The sequence below is a fragment of the Micrasema longulum genome, unplaced genomic scaffold, assembly GCF_059751315.1.
Source record: "Micrasema longulum isolate JH-2025_06_02 unplaced genomic scaffold, ASM5975131v1 h1tg001532l, whole genome shotgun sequence".
Lineage (NCBI taxonomy): Eukaryota > Metazoa > Arthropoda > Insecta > Trichoptera > Brachycentridae > Micrasema > Micrasema longulum.
In genome coordinates this window covers 62951-85794 of record NW_028278715.1, presented here as the reverse complement: position 1 = coordinate 85794, position 22844 = coordinate 62951, and the positions used below count along the sequence as shown (strand labels likewise).

The following is a 22844-nucleotide window of genomic DNA, read 5'->3' as shown; positions in this document are numbered from 1 at the left end:
AACTAACATTAACAATATCGTTTTTTCTCTCTTCATAATTTGTTTTGTCAACAACCGAATGTATCATAATTTATCTGCCCGCATCCGCTTGCCTTATAATCATCTTTCCGCATCCGCACACCTTTACATCTTCTGACCGCCGCGCCGCCATATTCATCGATATATTCCTCACATAAACATAGTGAAAGTACTGTGTTTACCGAAAAAATTACCCAGAGCCAGGACATGAAGATTTAGCATCCGGATTTTTGTCCCTGATCCCCTTTCCTGACTTCCCAAAGGCAGGATTTTTGTCTGCTGTGGTTTGTTTGGCCCCATACTGTTTTGTCCGCATCTGCCATCATCGCGCAAACAATCGCAATGTTTTACCTTGCCAAAATGAACACAGATCAAAAATTCATTTAAGTAATGCCCAAGCAAATTGTAAATCGCTAGCCCTATTGGATTTTCTTTTTTCAGTATTTTTACTTATGAGCAGCCATCGATTCGAAAACACTCGTCCAGAAAAGTGGTTTTATTTCATACTCTGAACTGTAGTCTTCATCGACTCGGTCGCAAAATATATTTCTACGATTGTATTTGTGATTTCTGTGTTAATAACTATATGAATCGTTGCTCATTAAAAGTAACAATCATATCACAAACCTTACAAATTCCTAATGGATGTTTCACTTTGGCGTTAGTCCTTTTATAATGATAATTAAATGGAATCCTAATGCAAAATAGGGAAACAGTTATATAATGAAATAAAATATAAAAAAACAACTTTGTTTTTAATCAATAATATTGGTTAAAAACAAAGTTAGTTTATTCATTTTATTATAATGAATAACCACAAAGTTAGTGCTTCAAATATAAACTTTATATAGGTAATATAATGATTTGGCTGGATTAAAACAACCCGACCGAAATACATTAAATTGGATTATCTAAATATTGTACACAAAATATGTGAAACGCTCTCATTCGCATACTACCAAATGCCAATAAAATTTATTTTTAAATAATTATAATAAAACAAAAAACACAGTTTGGCAATAAACAAAAGTTTTTATTTTAATATTGTAAATTTTTCATGCTCTTGGGGCATTTACATTGGTGGGTTTTTAAATTAATATTTTGTCAGTCATTGAATAGTTTAAATATTTGTTTTAAATTTTCTGTAAATAATGCTAATTGTACATTAACGGGCTTATTACCAAATAGCAATTTCAATCGACCAACCAATATAATAAAAGTTCAATTTTTGTAATACAAGTCGCAAAACATACCTATTCTATGGAAAATAAGAAAAAAAGCTAAAGAAATAGGTACAAAAAACAGAAATAACTCTTATGTTAGTAAGTATTAGTAAATAACCACTTACTGACTTTTTTAGTGTACCGGTTTCGAGACGTATCCATCTCTTCGTCAGGACACTCACTACACCAACATGAAAATACTAAAATACACCTCCACCTTTACCATCACCGTAGTATATATATATATATATATATTGTTTTCAAAAATACATCAATCATAGGCAGATTTATAGAGATGCGAACGCCACTGTGTCTAGTCATGCACTGAGCTTAATTAAAAAATATTTAATTTTGTATTAAAGAAATAGTAAGAAATAACTCTATTTGTATATAAATAACATTAAATCAATCATACTAGTCAATGGGAAAAAGGAATAAAGAAGAAGTAGAAAAGGAAGAGAGATTAAGGAAGAGAAAGGAGATCTCTCTTCAGACGTAATTTAACCAGATATATTGTAGTAACATTTCTGATATTTGATGGGAGATGATTCCACAGTGGAGTTGCATGGACACTCCGTGAAATAGAAGAAGTAGGAATTAAACGTAGTTATGCAGAAAGCAGCCAGTCCACAATTTTGAAAAAATAAGATATTGATGTTATCAGGTGCAGGAAGGTCAATTCTATGTTTTGCTAAAAACAGACCGCTTTCGTACACAAAACTGTATTAATCACCTTCTGAAAATGGTGTCGATCACAAAAAAGCATTTCTCAATTTGCAGAAAACACCCGCATCTCTAAAAAAATCTAATGTTTTTTTTTAAATCATTAAAACTGGTCAAATACATAATTAGATTCTTGTTTGTAATATTAAAAAAAACTTATGTATTCATTGTTTATCATTTGTTTAAGTCAAAAACATTCCAACTGTTGTTTAGATTTTATAATTCACTCATTTCACAAAAGTGCTATTTTCTCAGTTTCATTTTTATATAGCTGACTGCTTTCTGAATAACAACGTTCAGTTGTGGATGGGTATTAAGAGAGTGTTTTGAGTATGTAATGTAAGAATATTTAAAAAAACATTATTATGTTGTTAGCTTATGTCTAGTATTAAGGATTCAAATCAAAATGTAAGTCTTGCAAATAAAAATTAACAACAGCAATAAGTGTGTTATTTATGCTTAATTACTAAGGAGTTTTATGTGTACGATAAATTTCCTTGTGGGATATTCAAAGAACTCATAAATTTAAGTTGTTCTGAGTAGTAAGAAATCAGTGAGAAACTCAGGTAAATAACTTAGACCAACAATTAATCTTAACTAAACAAGGGTTAGTATAAATCTTTGTTCTACTTCAAAACCTTCATTATTTATATTTGTTAACGAAAAGGCGGACTGTAAATGAAAAACGAAATTTCATTCAGTTTTGTGATAGGGAAATATTTGAAAAAAGGATAGGAACATGGAATGGATACCTACCTTTAAAATGATATGAATGTTTTTCAATTTCGGGGACTGGATGACAAAATGCATTATAAAACGTAACAATGTTTTCAACGACGCGCGACAAACCCAAGCGCTGCTTATGCAATTTTATGTGAAGTGAAAAATGTTGTTTTGTTTTTGTTCTTAATCCGAATGTTCTAATTTTGAATTTCTTCTATCTTGATGTGAGGTAGGTACCATAAATATGGGTGAAGGGAAGGATGGGAAAGAAAGGTAATCGGCCAGGAATAGTATCGATAAATGCTGTTATTTACTTAACAATATTCATGACCAACATTTTTTTTACTCAATTTATTTTATTAATATAATGATACATTTTTAAAGTTTTAACATTTCAATTTTCATATTTTAACTAAAATTTAAATTTCACCAAGCCACTTTATGTAGCTTGTTGGTGTAATTAAGATAGTTTATTTAAATTTATAAACAAACGAGTGCCACAAAGTGAAGTGTGTTTTTTATTGAAAAAATATTAATTTAATAAATTTACTAGCAAAGTATACCTACATGAGCTTGGATCAATCTCAGCTTGAATTTTGGTTGGTTACATTCCATCTAAGATTGGATTTCATTACAATTTTAAGCATTACATTTTGTAACTAAGTGGTTTTGTCCATTTCCAGTACAGTAAACTTTAACTGTGGTTATTTCTTGAGTTGACGTCAAGAGACGAGCGCATGCATAAATGTACAAATAAATGGCTTTACCATACAAACTTTACCATGTAAAGTTAACTCATGCATTGAAGGAACTCGGCTTTATGTTGATGTCACTTGAAAAATAGGGATTAAAATCTAACAAACTTAAAATTGACAATAATTTAAATATTTTAATATGTTTATTTATTATGTCTCTAGGCAAATGAAAAATAAAACGTATTTTTTTTTGTTTTATTTTAAGTCTTGAAATAGTTTCTATTCAATTCAATCATTTAAATAACATCTATAAACTAAAATTTCAGACGTACATTTTATAAAAATACTAAAATGCATAGATTCTTGTCAAAATAGTGGGAGAATCCTGCTCCGGAAAACCCCTTCAGATACATGGAACAGATCAACATCCAGAGCTATGTTGTTCAGCATAGCTGAAGCCCTTACAGCAGGTATAATCATCTGCAGGTTAATACTGTACATTGAAATATGAAACCATCTATGCTGACGCTGTCTTAGGTGATTATCAGTAACATACAAATTAATGCTCATCAAAATCTCAAAATTATCGACCATACCGCGCAAGAATCGATAAAAATGTGTCGTCAAATACACATTACTTCTAGCCTCTAAACTGTTTTAGCCGCAATTTTAATTTAAGGTTTCTTTTAAAAAAAAAAAAAAATCATTGTACAAATGCTTTAATTTTTAGAGCGACTAAGAAAAAATATATATCCGGTTTCCGTAACACTGAATGTTTACATTCAGTGAGATAAATCTCGTCCGCATATTTTAATGTTTTCAGGTTTTTAAGTTCACAAAAAACAACATTTAAAAAAAATCAAAGAAATATTTGTGTAAAAAGGCTACATTAACCAGCTAAAAAGAACTTACATGGATAGCTCTGTAACCTAACCAATATATTGTCTTCTCTTATTTTTTCTCCATCTATGATGTAACATAATTATTTTATACACGTGATTTTAGTTTAAAAAATACCCCTGGCAGACATTAAATAAAATTTATTATTTAATATGAACAATTTAATTTTGAAATCCAGGAAATATTGGGTTAATTTTGCTGTACTCGTATTTCCACATAGAATGGTTTTCATTTCTGAACGCTTAAAACCGCGGATTAAGCTGACCTGTTATTAATCGCCTCCCCAGCCGGCCCGAGTTTAATGGAAACGGGGTTGATTTAAACCGCGGTTTAACCTTTGGCAAATGGACACTGAATTTCGATGTTAATGAAAATCGTACGGCGCGGGTGGTTTAATATAGATTATTAGAAATATGAACTATAAATGAGTGAACCCTTTGGTTAATTTAAATGAATCTTGATATAAGATATTTCAAAACAGTGAGAGAACGCTTTGGAAATGGAAATGAATGCATGATTGTTAAAACACCCTTTAGACCATACATAAAAATAAAAAGAGTAGAATGGATCAGCTCGCCGTACAATGCGTATTGCTGTTTGTTGGGAAAATATCGTAGATCTGTATCATTTTTCATTTTTTAAATGAATGTTTCAATTTCATGGAAATAGTGTTTTTTAAATCGCAGTGCCTGAAAGGTATTTTTAAAGTAAAATTCTAGGCGTCTACAAATACACTGTTACTAATTTTTTATTTAAAACATTGCTTTTACAATTGTCAATGTTTTTTACAATCATTTTTTTGCTAATTTTGGTCATGTAAGTTTTAACGAAAAATAATCTTGTTTCTCAAGTAAAAGGGGGATATTTTAAAATATCAGTGCCAACCTACGTAATCTAATTATCTGAAGGCCATAAATATTCCCTGCGATTTGGTTGGGGCAGTTTGTTATGTAATTAAGCTGCCATCAAAAACAAAGTCCCTTAATGGACCTTTGCAACTTAAGCAACTAACAAGGTTTGAATATACTTAAATGATTTTATTTCATGACACTTAGTTAATTAAATAAATTATTTTATTTTATTTGCCTCTGTTGAGATATCAGTCATATCAAATGAAAACAAAGCTTCAACTGTATTACCATAAAATTTTGTTAAACTATTGGTTATATTGTCTAATTACAACTTATTTATTTAGTTCGTGTATTTCGTAGAACTCTGAATTCGAATCTAAATATTCAAATTGAACACTGATTTGATTTTAATATTAAGATTTGTCACTATTATTTGCAATTAAGTAAAAAGAACTTCCCTGGGATTCTGGTTTTATTTACACAGACCTGTATTTTTAATTCACCAGGACACAGATAAACACTTGTGTAAATAATATATATAATTTTAAAATAAAAATATAAGTCAAAAAGATATCGCGAAAGCGATGAAATCGTTACAGGTTGCTTCAAATTTGTCGACTTAAGTAACAATTGTATTTTATTTTTCTAATGAATTACTTTTAACTTCTACCAATAATGATTTTTTATTACTTGCCAGCGTATCGTAAATTACTCAGCAACAACGGGTTTTATTCATCAGTGATATATTTAACTTTTCAATTCGGTTTCATAACATCATAATGTTGCTTTGTTTGTGATATTTAAGTTGAGCTTTACCTGTAACAAAGAAAAGTAAAAAATATTAGATCAATCAATAACAACGGCTCATAATTTATGGAAAAAAATAATAAATACAAATAAAAAAAAATAAATACACAAATATCTAAACAAAAAATATTGAATAATCAATAAATGATCAGCAAAACAAGATTAAAAAATGACCGATTAATATTTTTTACATAGATGGATATTTCTTCAAGAAGGACCACACACAGTACCTACATCTAATGAACTGTCATGAATTTTTGCTATAAATGTAAATAGTCTAGAAACAGAGGGATATAAAATGAGTAGGGGAAGTTCCACATTTTTTTAATATCAACTTATCGGCAATATGACAAGTGTTGAAAGTAATCTCTGTTTTCCAAGCATTTTAAAATTCTTACAAATATTTTTTCTCGCAATACATCGAATTTTGCTCAAGACTATACGATTTCTACAATTAATAAAAAATTAAAGTTATTTTTTACCTAAGAGAGGTAAATAAATATGATCAATGGAAACAAGAGAACGGTTAGCAAAATTAAGCTAAATGTGATAATTAAAACGTAATAAAAACAAGTAAATAAAACAGTAATAAAATAAATTATAATATGTGAGTTGTCATTTACTAAGCAAAGGTTTTAATACCCTCCTTGCTTGATGTAAGGAGGGCGATAATATATGTTTGTATCCCTAAAAACAATGCATTTATGTTTTGATAATTTCACATCTAGTGTTAAGAAACTCATCCCGATACAATCATTAAAAAAAAATATTGTTATTACACTGTACGTCTTACCGTTTCTTAGTTACAAAGATCATTGATATGCAATGTTTTATTATTTATAATGTTTAAAACATCTATGTTTGTCGATAGTGCAAATTCAAAATTTCATTTCTGAATTCAAGATTATTTAAACAGTTTTATTTAATTTTGATAATGAGTTTTTAACTAATTGAATCCTCCCTTCATAATTAGTTAATTAAAGGAAATGGGAATATACACATGTACATAATTGTGTCAGTCTAGTGTCACTCAATGTCCATCATTTGTGTCAAGTGCGTCCCTAAATGATATTTCCGGTGTATAATTATAGGGTAAACAAGTATTTAACTTACAAATTGATGTCCAAATGTACAACGTTTATTTTAATTAATTAAAAATTAACTGTTTTAAACTATAAACCGTTATTCTACAATTAAATAGATCTTGCCAAATAAGAAATAGTCCGAAATCTTATTTTTGGTTTATTAATTTGTACAAAACGCTTCAATTTACAATTGATATAATAATTCTCATTGTCAATTAAAATAATTATATGCATCTTAAAAAAAATAATGTTTCTCTTAAAATAATTATGTGCATCGCTAATTATGTTTAAAAAAAGTATGAGAAAGGGATTATTGTTCAAAGAAAACTTAATATTTAAAGGAGGATAAGTACCGGAAACAGGGTAGACGGTGCACTAAAATCAACCTCGGCAAATAATATTTGTCGCAGGGTATTAAAGTATCAATTCACAATAGAATCCTGTTTCCAACTCTTATTTATGAAAGCTAAGAATAGAATCTGAAAAAAACTAGGATGAAAAAATAGACTGAATGATGTTGAAATATTGATCTTTCAGGCAAATGTGTGTTAAAACTATTTACGTTTTTTTAATTTTAATTATTTATTATTAAACCTTTGTTTATCTCGAAAACAATACAAAATAAAATTTAAAAAAAAAGGAACGATTAAGGTTGAACTTGCCTAAAAAGAGTCAGGTTTTTGTTTACTATGTCAAGATTCGTTCATTATGTAAGGTTGAGGTAAGCATTATGTAGCATTATGCATTATATAGTCGAGAAAGGAGTTCTGCGATGAGTCGGACATGTAGAGCAAATGGACGGCAAACACACGGCTAAGATTGACAATATTGATGGATGCAGAAAACGAGATAGACCGAGAAAGACAAACTTTTAAATCAACGTGTATCGTCAGAACTTGGCATAATCGGTGTGCGTGAATGAGAAGACGTATACAAACTTTTAGGTTATTTTTGGCCAAATAATCACCGAGAGATAATTAGATGGCGCATTATTGTTATGCAAAAACTAAAAGTTATCTTTCCATAAATCTGGCGAAAATTATTTATCAATTTATTTCAACAGAGAGAGAAATCATTTTTGAGAAGGGAATACGGAAGTCTATGCATTTACAGGGCTAATGATCACAAAAGTCAACAAATGGAAGAGTTGAGGAAATGTAGATGTTGAAACATGGGAGAATAATGAATGTTACACAGTGTGTAAAGTGGCTACTTAACCCAGACAATGACAGGTCATAAGCCCTGTAAATGCCTAGACTTCCATATTCCCTTCTCAAAAATGTTTTCTCTCTCTGTTGAAATAAATTTAAATTTAAATATGAATAACTCCCTAGGGAGGAAACCCAGCCAGTCTGCAAGCATTTGGACATACTCAAACATTGTTGAATTACTACGTCGTAAAAAAAGAAGTATAAAATTGAAAAATTGTTTTCAGGCGTTGTCTAGTAGGTGATTTGGTTCAGCCGGATGAATCTCACCCACATGATAAAGGTTTCAGCTCTCTTACTTCAAAAAATTTAATGGATGGAAGAGTTGAGGAAATGTGGATGTTGAAACATGGGCAGAATGGTAAATGTTACATAGTGTGTAAAGTGGCCACTTAAACAAGCCAATGACATGTCATAAGCCCTGTAATGCCTAGACTTCCATATTCTCTTCTCAAAAATATTTTCCCGATATTAATTTTAAAATTATTTATGTTTGTTTATGTCAGAACTCTGGGACGCAAATCTGACTTGGGATTATGAACAGGAGCTAGCAGCTGGCAGAGATGCCTGGAGGATCTTTATGAACACCATATGCTCCAACTAGGGAGCGGACATGGAATGATGATGATATTAAAATTTCATAATTGTAATAAATAAACGAGCTTAGATTCTGTTTTTCAAAGAGTTTTTCGTTTGAATTTGAAAATAAATTATTTCGCACGTGTACAGTTAAATATATATAAAAAGGCAAAATAAAGTCAGAATATTATATTCTTTTAGTTTCCATTTCAAAGTGGCATATTTATATGCAAATGGCTGAAATCCTTCCATAAAATGACATATGAAGACGTGTACTTATATTGCCGCGTATTTTTTGTTTTTCATGCTGGAAATACGCGATCAAAAATATCATCCCTTATCTGAATACGTGGGGGTAGCTGGCTGTATTATCATAATGTTATTGACTTTGTGTTCTGTCTGTTGGTCTTTGTACACGGGAAATATTTGTACTGTAAACCAAAACTGAAAAATTGAAAATGTGGATTGATTTTTATTTTAAATCACATGAATGGGTACGCGAAACAAGGTGGGTATTTGATAAGCTGTAAGGGACAAAGTGTAAATTGCTGAACACTTACTTCCACACAAACACATTTCTACACGTATAAACATAAACATACATATAAACATAAACACAACTTTTTGTGGTACAGCAATTTAATTTGTATGATTTTTATTTCAAAACTTTGCTGGTCTGTCTTTAAACCATATTTTTTATGTTACCATATCATTATTGACTGTTTGTTTCTTTAAAACAGATAAATAAATATTACAAAAAATAAAAAATGTATGAATTTACAGGATTATACAACAGCGCTTTTGAAAAAAAATTGTTACATTTTACGGTCTGTATGTATTGTTAAAAAAATACTTTCTATGGTATTAAGTGAAAACATGTTAACTGAAATTTGGGCAATTTCATGTTACGTGTGAATATTACCTATTTTATACCAATATATTCATTCAATCAAAGCCAGTTTACTTTGTTCTGGTTAAGATAGCGGAGTTACCAAGAAAAATAGGGCTAAGTTGGGCTGCTTTCAGCAAACTTAAATATATTTTTGAAAATAAACAAGTCCCTATATGCTTGAAAAGACAAGTATATGAATCGTGCATATTGCCGGTGACTATAACACAAAAAAGTAACCAGAAATTAAAATGCACGCAACGATCCATGGAAAGAGAGATGCTTGGTGTATATCTAAGAGACAAAATAAGAAATGAAGAAATAAGGCGCCGAACCGGAGTCGTGGATATCATGGATCGTGCAGCGAAATTGAAATGGCAGTGGGCAGGACACTTGGCGAGGCAAAATGATGGCAGGTGGACACCCAGAATAATAAAGTGGAGACCGTGGGTAAACAAAAGAAGAGGAGTTGGAAGGCCACAGAAAAGATGGGTTGACGACATTGCCTCTATAGCCGGTAAAACGTGGATGATGAAAGCGGGTGATCGGAAAGAATGGAGACATTTGGAAAAGGCCTTTATCCAGCAGTGGAGATAATAAGGCTGTAGAAGAAGAAGAAGATGACGTATTATTAGCTGGTTTGTGTGGCCACTTTACACACCGTAAAACTTCCACATATCTTTAATTCTTCCATACTTTGACTTTTGTGAAATTGTGGAGAGCAACACCATAACCCGTGTGGTTGGCAGAGCCGAACCCCGCTTAGATCCGCAACGCGTAATCCGCTTTAACGTCAGCTCGGACAAGATATTAAACATCGTGTAACGAAAGAACATTTCACATTTCGTCTTGACACAACAATTGTATGGTTTTACCTCGTGTGTATCTTCAATTATAATCCATCTTTCTTATTTAAGCTCAAATCAATTCACGCGCACCCATCCATACAAATGGAGTTCGGCTCTACCAACCACGTGGCTTTTGGTGTTACTCTCTACAAAGTAAAATAATGTGAATTTCTGTTATAGAGTTAAGAAAATGTGGATGCAAATCAGCCAATGACTGGTAAGCCCTGTAAATGTTTAAACTTCCATATTCCTCTTTCAAAAATGTTTGCTTGCCACTAGCAATAAATGTCAATTTTAATAACTCCCTTGGGAGTGCAATCCAGTCTTGTCTACATTTAGTCGTACTCAAAATATTGTAGGAAAAATTTGTTTTCGTTATTTTTATAATTCTCAGTGGATTCCCATTGTAATAATAAAATGATAACTTATATTTTTAAATAAGTCATGATTAAAATGCTCGGTATGCTTTCACATTTTTATTTACCCAATTAGCGCTTTCACTCTCTGCCGGACGTCTTATGAGTGTCTTTGTATTACCTTGTTTTACTGTATACTCATCGCCGGATTTCTGGCACAAGTTGGTAACTGCAAATTATTATCGAACAGTGAGATCTCGTCATAACTCGCATCAAATAATAAATATAAATATTTCATATTATATGAATACAAAAAAATAATTAATGATATTCTGCTTGTGGTTTATTTGATTTTCGATTTAGGATGAGTTTTTCACTTTTAAAGTTGATCGTACAAGTAGTGAAATGATAGTTACCAACTTATTCCAGAAACCCAACGACATGCGAGATAGAGGATTATAATATTGGAGAAGAAATAATGAACTATTGAGTATAGCCAATGGCCTTATGCTGTAATTCATTCGTTTTATTTTACCGGAGACGGAGCTATGAGAAGTTATCTATATACATAGGTTTAAATTAAGGAATGATGACTATTGTCCATGCGATGATATTTCTTCACAGGGTGTCGAACATCTGTTATTTCAGTGCCCATTTTTCAGTTTGCAATGCCATAATCTTGAAGCAGAAGCAGGAAAGATGAAATATCCTTAACAGATATCCACACTGTAGTTAAAAGTAGTTATCACGCGCCATTTTTCTTAAACTTTGCAACAATGGTGATAGGACTCATAAAGGTAATAAACCAAAATCAGTGATCGAACATCCCATTTCCAAGACAAACAGAAATGATTTTTTCTTACCTAAGGCCCTGTACATGACACTTAAGGATACTTAATACAGGGGCCCAAATATATATATATTTATTTTTAAATTAAAAAATTCATTCGTTTCGAATATTCATTCGTATTGTATGAGAGAAAAAAAGAGCAAAATACGGTTTTGATTGCGTCAGAATGAGATGGAAATAAGACGAGCAAACGAACTTACAAAACGAAATTCTGACAGAATAAGCCTGCAGATTACGTAGTCGTGGGTTAGGTAGCGGTTTTAAAATATTGTTTATAGTTTTTTCGGTAAATTTTTCATTTGAAAATCTAATGCTTGTGACGTCACGTGTGGATTTCAGAGGGGGTAGACCACAAGACTAATGGAATTTAGTGAGGATCGGAATTTGTACTGCGCGGTATTCTGTACAGGAAATTCAGAGCGGGAATCTCTCATCCGATCACTAGAATTAGCACAAAAACGTACAGAACAGTCTGGGATCCGTGAGAAATGTCACGTGACCATTTTTAATCCTTCAGTTCAATCACAATGGCCGCACTTATTTAATATTTAATTCCATAATTCCGTTTGAAGCATATCGTACGAATCTTACAGATCATAAAATTTAAATTGTTGACATTCATCAGCGAATTGGTCCCTTTGCTTACATCGTTGTCTTTCATTACCAAGACTTGCAGGTCTTCTTTGTTGCTAGCAAGAAGCACGGGACCATCAATGTAAATTTTAAAAATAAATAAAACAAACCACAACAAAAAAAATATTTCTACTACAAAAACAAAGTTAAAAGAATGAATGCTTTTAATATCAACAAAAAAATAAACGTGGTATCTTGGTTATCTTAGTAATACTAGGCTAATTTTGTTGAGCACTGTGCCAAAATTTCATAAACTTCTGACCCTCTGAAACCCGCAGAATTTAAACCTAATAATTAATTTGGGAATCGCCTCAATAAGACAATGAATTGTTTTTGCTTTCAAATTATACATTATTGAAACATGAAAGGGTTCATTAATAAGCTCGCGTTGGCTTTCGCATTCAATTATTTTACAGAGAACCATACTAATTTGGATTGAAGTGATAACTAATGTGTATTTTATCAAATTACATAAATTAAAAAAACTTTATATAAAGTTTATATTTGAAGCACTAACTTTGTGGTTATTCATTATAATAAAATAAATAAAACAGCTTTGTTTTTAACCACTAATGATATCAGATTACCACCCGTGTAAGAAAAAAACACTTGATTTATTGGGTCCATGTGTGGTATTTAGTCATGATAGAAATAAAATAAAAAGGAATCAATTCATTAGTTACATAAACTTTGACAAAAAAGCTTGTTTGCTTTGAAACCGGTCGGTTAAAAATAAAAAATAGTGGTTAAAAACAAAATTGTTTTATTTATGTACTTAAAAAAACTTTATTGTCAGTGACACTTTAGTATTTTGAATTTAATACACTTTAGTAAATTAAATAAATTTTTACTTCAATGCTCGCGTGGACTGCTATAGTAGGCCAAAATAGTATACGATTTGTTATTGTTTCGGGTATTTTTTTTAGTAAAAAAATTCGCATCATAAAATATATTTTAATTTATTATTAATATTTAAAGCATTAACTTTGTGGTCAAACATTTGACTAAATGTTATTCAATATTTGTATATAACCATTTTTCTATGTCTACCGGTTTAATTGGTGTCCTGATGAAGAGACGGGTACGTCTCGAAACAGGTAGAAATAGATAAGTCGGTAAGTGGTTATATACAAATATTTAATAATATTTAGTATTTTTATTTAAAGAGAAAAAGTAAACAACGACCAATTCTAAAAACATGATAAAAAACGGTATTTTTGGTTTTATCAGAGATTAAAAACCTCGTTTGTTTCATAACTTGAGTACATAATATTACAACTTGATGATCCTGACATGCCAACTTCCCATATGTTTTACACAATTTTTTTGTGGACCAGTTAAATGTTTTGTAAGTTCCTTACAATTTTCTTTACCTAAAATAAAAATAAATATATCCATTGGCTCACTTCTATACAGAGATTACTAGAAACAACTAGTTTTAAGTAATGGCTGACCAAAGCTTTGACAGATCTTAATTGATTTGTTACAAATAATTATTTATATCACCTTAAGTGAAGTGTGTATATATATTATGTTTTTTTTAAACAATAAAATAGCATACATAATTGTATAGTTGTTCTCGCAAGACCAAGGATTGTCTGTGAGTTAATTTTTTTTTTTATTTGTATATAATGTTTTTTTTTAAAGGATTAACCCGCTAAGCCTCTATTTTGAGGCTTATCAGCAGGAAGGATAGAGGGGATATGAAAGGAGGTTATGAAAAACCCACAACAAAACCCAGACCAATTGAGAAAAAAAATTATTTTTTTTCCTTGCAACTGGCGGGAATCGAACCCGCGACGCCAATGTCACAGTTAACCTTCTAACCAACTTAAAATAATATTTGAATATTTAGTGAAATATTTATGTAATTGTTTTTATTTTATTTTTTGTACCGCAACAGGCCAGGAGGCCCAGTTACAGTGGTGAATCACATCACGGAACACCCAGGCCTAAAAAAAACCGCATTTTTTTTTTTTTGTGTTCTCACCGTGAATCAAACCCGAAACCTTCCGTGTGTGTGAGTCAAGCGTTTTGACTATTATATCGCAGAGGCCGCTTTATAATATATTCACAATGATACATACGTAAAAAAGAATTCTATATTTGAAAATGAATTATTTTATGTTTTAGAATTCAACTATAAAAAAGTACTTAGGTACCTACTGTTTGATGAAAAGTCTTTTTCCAAGGTAATACCGGGTAAGCCAACGTTCGGGAAGGAGAGTAGAATAAAGGTATTTTACGAGTCTTCAAAATCATGCTTAAATACAATTGTGCTTTTTAATACTGCTATAAAATTTGTTTACATAAGTATTGGTACTCATACGTAGGTACGGTACATATCTAATATTCCCCAAAATTTCACATACCTTTCAAATATCTTTTATCTTAACAATATCTTATCTTTGAGTATATCCAAATGTTTATAGACAAGGCTGGGTTTTGCGCACCAGGGATTTATCAAGATCAAAATTTATTGCAATAGAGGGAAAAAACATTTTTGAGAAGGGAATATGGAGTTTTGAGCATTAACGGGGCTTTCGTCTTTCTTTTTGATTTTCTTTGTTTGTCTTTTTTGTCTTTGGCTAGTAAAAGTTAAAACTTTACACACTGCGTTAAATTTATCATTATGCCTTAGTTTTAACCTCCACTCCAGTATTTTTTTCAGCTTTTTTTTAAACAAGTTAAAGAAAAGTTGAGGATAAATTATATTTTTTAAAATTTTATTTAGAAATTTATTGCAAAAAAATAATAAACATACTTAATAACAGGGAATCTATATAAAACCAATTAATGTAAAATGAAAACGGAGTGTTCTCTGTTTATTGAATTCAAACATGGTAATTGTTACACAGTGTGTAAAATAGCCACATTAATCTCTTAATAACAAATTGCAAGACCTGTATTCCTTTCATAAAAATCTTATTTCTCTCTGTTGCAAAAAAAATATTTGTCATTTTTAATTCAATAAAAATATTTATTTAAAATTGTAAAAAAAAGTACATTATAAAACTAACGTTAAAAGTTGTTGCACTTTATATTTAAAATCATCGTTATTAGCATTTCACACCTAATGGTATACCTAAGGGCACTTCATTGGTACACCAATCAGAGCGAATCTGAATATTTTTTGTTATTTTACATGAAGCTAAGATGATCAGTCTTAGGCTTCAGGTGTCAGCCAGAGATTATGAAATATTCTAGTGTAAAAAATCTATTTGAATAAATATTTCATGTTAACCATGTAGGGAATCGAACTTGAGACATCTCGCATGGTAGAAAAACACGCTGACCATTTCTCCACAAGGCGTATAATTATCATAACAATAGAAAATAAAAAATATCAAGAATTTTTTTTGCCATTATATTTAGAAAAATATAATAAAGATTTGTAATTTGTCCTTCTACTCGATTCCATTTTAGGGTGATACAAAATACAAACATCCCTCGTTACTCACCCTAGAAAAGGGGCTTTCACTTTTACTCTCAAACCGATTCATTATACTGGAAGCGTAGTTATGCCATTAATAACAATATCGTGAAACCAGGAATCAGGTTTTATAGGCATCTGTCGAAACATTAATTTGGTGGAAATGGCATACTAGATAGTTATCAATGCTTGTGTCGAAATTGTACTAGCCTACATTATTCTTATATAATATTTAATACCTTCAATTAATTATTATTTATTAATTTAATTTCACTGATTTGTTAATCAGTATTATGATATAAATTGTTGTTTGCTGATAATTATTTGCTAGTGAAGATTAATTTCAGAAACAGACATAACTTTTTATTGCATATTTTCAATAAATGGTAACGAGCGCTTTTATAAAAATAATCAAAATTAAACGTCCTGAATAAAATTACATTAAAGAATCTAAATAAATTAAAATTCGATGTTTTTTTTTTTTTATGTATTTTTTTAAACCACCAAAGGCCAGAAGGGCCAGTGCGAGCGCCAAGACTGAAGAAAAATCACATTTTGTTTTTCCGATCTCTCCGAGAATCGAACCCGGAACTCTGTAGATGTGAATGGTAACATGTTTAGCCATTATAAAAAAATACCTTTAATCTGATCATTACAACTTAACCTAGACTTCTATATTACCTTATCTTAAATGTTTCATCACTGTTGTAATATGTCATACAACTGTTATTAGATTACATACAATTATATACAATCATGATATACAACCCCTGCTTGCACTTGTATATAACATGGAAATTTGTTTATTATTCCAACAGTCTAACGATGTCGGTCAGGACGAAACGCGTTCACTGGTAAAAAATATAAATAATATTGGAATAAAACAATAAACATATTTTTATTGTTAATATTTAGAGCATTAACTTTGTAGTCAAACATTTTAATAAAAATTATTTAATATTTGTATATAACCACTTACCGACTTTTCTAGGTCTACCGGTTTCGAGACGTACCCGTCTCTTTGTCAGGACACTAATTAAACCAACATGCAAACCAACGATCAATAATCAAATAAACTTTCAATATAGTACTTTATACGATGTTCCACTGTAATAATCACCCTGTAAAACCTATTAACCTTATCCCCTCCCTCCATTTCCTTACTTTTTTCATAAATTCTCATACATGAGAATATTTTTTTAATTTAATTAGTGCATGTTTGTCCTAATCAGTGCATGTGCTTATTAAAATGCATGTCGTGTTGGTTTTTTTATTTTTGTGCAACAACTATGGTGAAGGTGCATAATGTTGGTTTGCATGAAGGTTTAATTGGTGTTCTGATGAAGAGACGGGTACGTCTCAAACCTGGTAGACATAGAAAAGTCGGTAAGTGGTTATATACAATTATTTTTATTATTATTCACAAAGTAAATGCTTTGAATAAAAACAATATTACGATATTTCCTTAAATTTGATTTGGTATAGGTATCTCGATCATTTTCAAATTCATCTTAAGAATTTTTCCCATCAATTTAGGAAAAGTGTTCCTTATTTTTGATATTGTATAGAATTTTGCTGATTGGTATGAAAGGGAACTGAGTTTCCTAATACCATTCAGCAATTTTCTTAATAAAATGAGCGAATTCTTATCAATAACGGTCATTAATCATTGTACAATAAATCTTATTAGCTTCTTAAGGAGCGGAAATGTAAGGGACACATGTCACGGAGGATAGATAATCAAAATATTATATTTTCTTATACGACAGTCCTTATAGAATGCAACTAGGGGAGTGTCAAGCCGGTGTAAAGACAGTGGCGTGCTGTTCTAATCCTCAACAAATATATATCACTGCTGAATGAGTTTTTTGCATTTGAAAACCACCTTAAAATCCACCTGAGCCTATTTTAAACAAATTGTTTCTCATAAAATGTACCACGACCTGATAAAAAAGGGTGGTTCACTGATCAGTGATATAAGGACAACAAAAATTCACCGCACATCCCTGGCATAAGGGGTGCTGTATGTACCTAACCACTATATTTTATATGTGTATATGTTTCTTATAAGATGGAAATCCGATGACGCGCGTATAAAGCAGAAAGATTTATTTAAGAAGGGGACGTCGCGTCATTTGTCTCACTGCAAAATTACTCCTCTAAAAAACGTTGTTTTCCTCTATTGTATAGTAAACAAATGTAGCGACATGTTTTGTTTTTTCTTGATTCTCTAATACGTGAATTCAGTGAGTTCGGCACTGAATTTTGCACCGATTCTAGAGTGTCTAAAAATTTAATTTACACCACATATAGTTTTATACAAATTTGCCAAGAATGTGTTGCTTAAGTTTAGTCAGAAATATTCCTTAACTGTAATATTTTATTATTTCTAAACTTGGACCTAAAAATGACGAATAATCACGGTACTTTCCGTGCAACAAAAATAATCCGGATACGCTGTAATTTGAGAACGAATGCAATGATTTTGCCCACTGGATGCGGAAAGGGTAAAAGTGGAATGATAATGATAATTATGATTAGAGTGTGGTGTTAACGAAAATCGAATTTCATTCAATTTCGTGAATCGGGAAATATTTGAGAAAGGAAAGGAATATGGAATGAATACCTACCTTTAATATAATCTGAATGTTCTTCAATTTTTGGCACTGGATCACAAAATGAACTATAAAATGAGTCAATGTTTTTCACGACGCGCGACGATTCCAACCACTTTTTTATCTGATTTAATGTGAAATCAAAAATAATGTTTTGTTTCTGTTCTAAATCCGAATCTTCTAATTTTGAATATCTTCTATCTTGATGTTAGGTAGGTACCATAAGGATGGGTCAGAGGAAGGATGAGAACGAACGGTAATCGGCCAGGAGTAATATCGATAAATGCTGTTATTTACTTAATATGTGGAGTCATAGGCTAGAGAAGAGTTAACAAGACGAATTTACGTCCACTTTTGAACACCTTAAAAACAATCACTAAAATTATACTAAAAAAGTCAGTAACTTCACTTTTAAATTTAGTTATTAAAGAACTAAATGTACCTTAAATTGATGGCATCTTCAAAAAGCATATATCATACAAACTTAAAAAACCCACAAATAAACAATTCTACATAGATTTTAATCATTAATCATATGTTGGGAAAAAGGCATTAATAATCTTCCAGAAATCTTAAAAGCAACATCAAATATTAAAACATTTAAATCTTAATTTTTAAAATACACGAAATCAACCCTATCCTGAACCATGTGCAGAAGAAAATTGTTTATCGTTTAGAATATATAATCTGATTTTAAAGAACCTGTGTTGTCACCCAGAAGAATAGCTCACAACCTAAAGTCCCCACTAGAAAATAATCTGAATACTTAATAATTACTATTTATAAGAAGGAGCACCCTTAATTTTCTAGTCAGTAAGTTACTATAGTAAAACGTTTACGCAGTTACTCTGTTAATTCGAAATGTAATAAACACACATCAGTGCATCGTTTTCTTGTCACCTCCAACTGGTTAGGAGTTCCCATGCATTAGCAAGCATGAATTCTACGTTTACACCCACCATTTTCTATTTCATTTTATATAAAGTAAAGCGAACAAAAAAGCAACAGATGCTACATTACTCATTTTCGCTTTTGTGTCATATTTTATGATGACAAAATTCACAAATGGAATATCAATACTTCGTAGCATTTTCGGTGGCAGATATTAAAAATATTTAATATTTGAACATCTCTTTCCAAGCACAGGAAACTAAAAAGCGGATATTAAAAACTGAAAGTTTCTGGAATATAATTTTTAATTTAGTGGGTTTATTCAGAAAGTCGAACCAATATTTATTTTAACAACAAGTAATTTCTCAACCCTTCACGGCCTAATTATTCTAATTTTAACTAAAAATACATATTTGTGTCTTTTTTTTATGTAGATACTTTTGTTTTCACGAAAAAAAAATTTACACAAGTTATCAGTGACACAGAGAGACATGGAAAGGAGAATGCTGGGTATTTCGTTGAGAGACAGAAAAACCAATACATGGATTAGAGTGAGAACAAAGATCACCGATGTGGTCCATAAGGCTGCCAACCAGAAATGGAGCTGGGCTGGTCATAAAGCCTGAATCACAGACTCTAGATGGACCAAAAAAGTCCTGGAATGGTGACTCAGAACGGGTAGAAGAAGTGTCGGTAGGCGTCAGACAAGGTGGTCTGATGACACAAAGACGAGTTGCAGGAAGTGGTTGGATGCGGTTGGATGCGGTTGGCTCAGGATAGGGAAATATGGAGACAAAAGGGGGAGGCCTATGTTCAACATTGGACAAGAGACGGCTGATGATGATGATGATGATTTAGTTTAATAATTTCAGCACGAAGTGTTAAAAAGGCAGTGAAAACTCAGGTTCAAAACTAATGTTGCACTTCTATCCTACCAGGAATTAAACCAAGGATCTCAAGCATGGTAGAAGAACGCGTCCACCACTACATCACTAGGCGAACTTATCTCTACTTGATATTTTTTTTCAGGATTTTAACCTAAAATTAGCCATCAAGTTACAAACGTTTGTCTAGGGTTCTGGTTAAATTACACTCAGAATTGTATTTTTTTTCAGCTCGAACACTGAAAATAAAAATTAAAATGAAATTTAGACACATTGATGTTTTACATTCCGATGATTACTTTTTTTTTTTTTTTTTAATTGTCTAGGTTTTTGTTTTCTAACGACTAAAATACGTTGATTTTAACATTATTTTAGTTTTCTTGAAAGTATTCACACCGTGAACGATGATGAAACAGCAAGAAATAAATAACTGCAGAGTAAATCAATATAATATCAAAAGTGAAACCCCATTAAAGTAGAAGCGTTCTCCCCCAAGTCTAAGCAAGGTGTTAATGCAAGGGTCGTTAGCCCTTTCCTCAGTACGTAAGTCACTTTTCATCCCTTCAAAGATACTTAAAATTGATATGTCGCCCAATCGCAATAAGCAAAGATATCCAAAACTTTATTTATATATTATAATTCAAACTCTTGCTAAGAAGTTCTAAAACTTTTTAGTGAATTAAAACTTTTTTTATGAATCAATTCACTTGTATTTTTTTTTATTTATCGTTTATTTAGATTTGCATATAGGCGGACTTATAGCCAAACAGCAAATGCTTCCAACCCACCAACAAAACAAATGGTTTTATTATTGAATTAAAATAAAATAAAATAATAATAATAAAGTAGACCTAACAATGTGTGCTACTATTACTACTACCATCACGCCATTTCCCCGTAGAAGTAGGCATAGAGAATGGATCGCCACACACGTCTATCCTGGCATACATTATTAGCTTCTTCCACATTCATACATCTTGTCATACATGTCATTCGGTTCTGTCTGCTTTTGACATGACCAGACTTAAGATTTTGGTTTATCTGATCATGCCACGTCTTCCTTGGTCGTCCTTGTCTCGCGTTACTGTTCATTTTTGTCATATATACTTGTTTTACCACTTTTCTACATGATCAAACCATCTCAAAGACCCTCTTTTAATATTATCACCCACGTGATAAAGGTTTCAGCTCTTTTACTTCACAAAAGTCAACAGATGGAAGAGTTGAGGAAATGTGGATGTTCAAACATGGGCAGAATGGTGAATGTTACACAGTGTGTAAAGTGGCCACTTAAACCAGCCAATGACAGGTCATAAGCCCTGTAAATGCCTAGACTTCCATATTCCCTTCTCGAAAACTTTTTCCCTCTCTGTTGAAATAAATTTAATTATCAAGTATACTTTACTCAGATTTACGCTCTCGCCTGATTTTATCATTTGTAACCCTGTCATACATTGCTTTTCCACACATTCGTCGAAAAAGTCGCATTTCAACCGCGTTTACTCGGCTTTCATCCTCTTTACGTCAGTTCCATGATTTACTTTCATACATAGGTGTTGAGACTAAAACTCCGTTGTTCACTGCCAGTTAAGCTTTGATTGACAATTTTTTTATTAGCAATTACTGTGCTTAGTGCACCGTTCATTTTGTTGCCCGCATTTACTCTCCTTTCAACATCTTTTCTACTCTTCCATTTTTTGCAAACATGCTTCCCAGATACACATTTTTTTCTATTTGTTCGAGACATTTGTTGCTAATATTTATTATGCAGTCAGTAACCTTACTTCCCCTTTTAAATACCATAACTTTTAACTTACTTTCGTTCATCGCCAATTCGCTCTCCAGGCCTATATAATAGATTTTAAATACTATTTTTGCAAATCCTTGTTGCTGCTTGCTAACAGAACTGCATCATCAGCATACAACAAGCAGTTTGCTCAAAAATTATCCATTTTTGCTCTAATACCCATACACTATATAATATCTTTCATACAGTTGTCCGTGTATGGATTAAACAACCATGGTGACATTACACATCTCTGTTTCACGCCTATTAAGCTCGCAAACCAAGATTTGAACCCCCCATTAACTCTTTCACGCATATAAATAAACATAATATTCAAACTTGTCATTAATAGGAAAAGGAGTGAAAAGGAAACGATGAGAGGAAAGTTTAAGGTCAAGATAGGTACCATCTATGATAGTGGATGGGAAATTATACTAGTCTAGCCGAACGGACATGTGAATGAAATTTATTGTTTCGAAATTATAAATATATCACTATCATTTCTCTATCCACACCCAGTGGTGCATTGATAACTGCATTCGTTCTACAAATTATTGCAATGTATCTCAATAATGATTCATGGACATGTAATCAGTCTAACGCCTCATGTGCAATAAGCAGTGCAGTAAACAATTATTTTATATTGACACTGCTGGGTATCGAATATAAGATATTAAGTATAGTAGGCGTGCGTGTCTACTACTACATTACGAAACAAACTTAGTCTTATCTTTACTTGAATTTTTGTACCCTGACAAATTTATTTTATATATTATTATTTTACAATATTATAAGGTTATAGCAGGCTGTCACATGGTATTAAAAGATCCCCTTTGAGAAAATATAC

General features: G+C 31.4%; 1 protein-coding gene across 1 annotated transcript in view; it reads right to left on the bottom strand.

Moving 5' to 3' along the window:
* The window catches only part of LOC148275004 (uncharacterized), a 165761-nt gene that overhangs the window by 107553 nt on the left and 35364 nt on the right, over nt 1-22844 (bottom strand). The gene's annotated exons all lie outside the window — the stretch shown is intronic.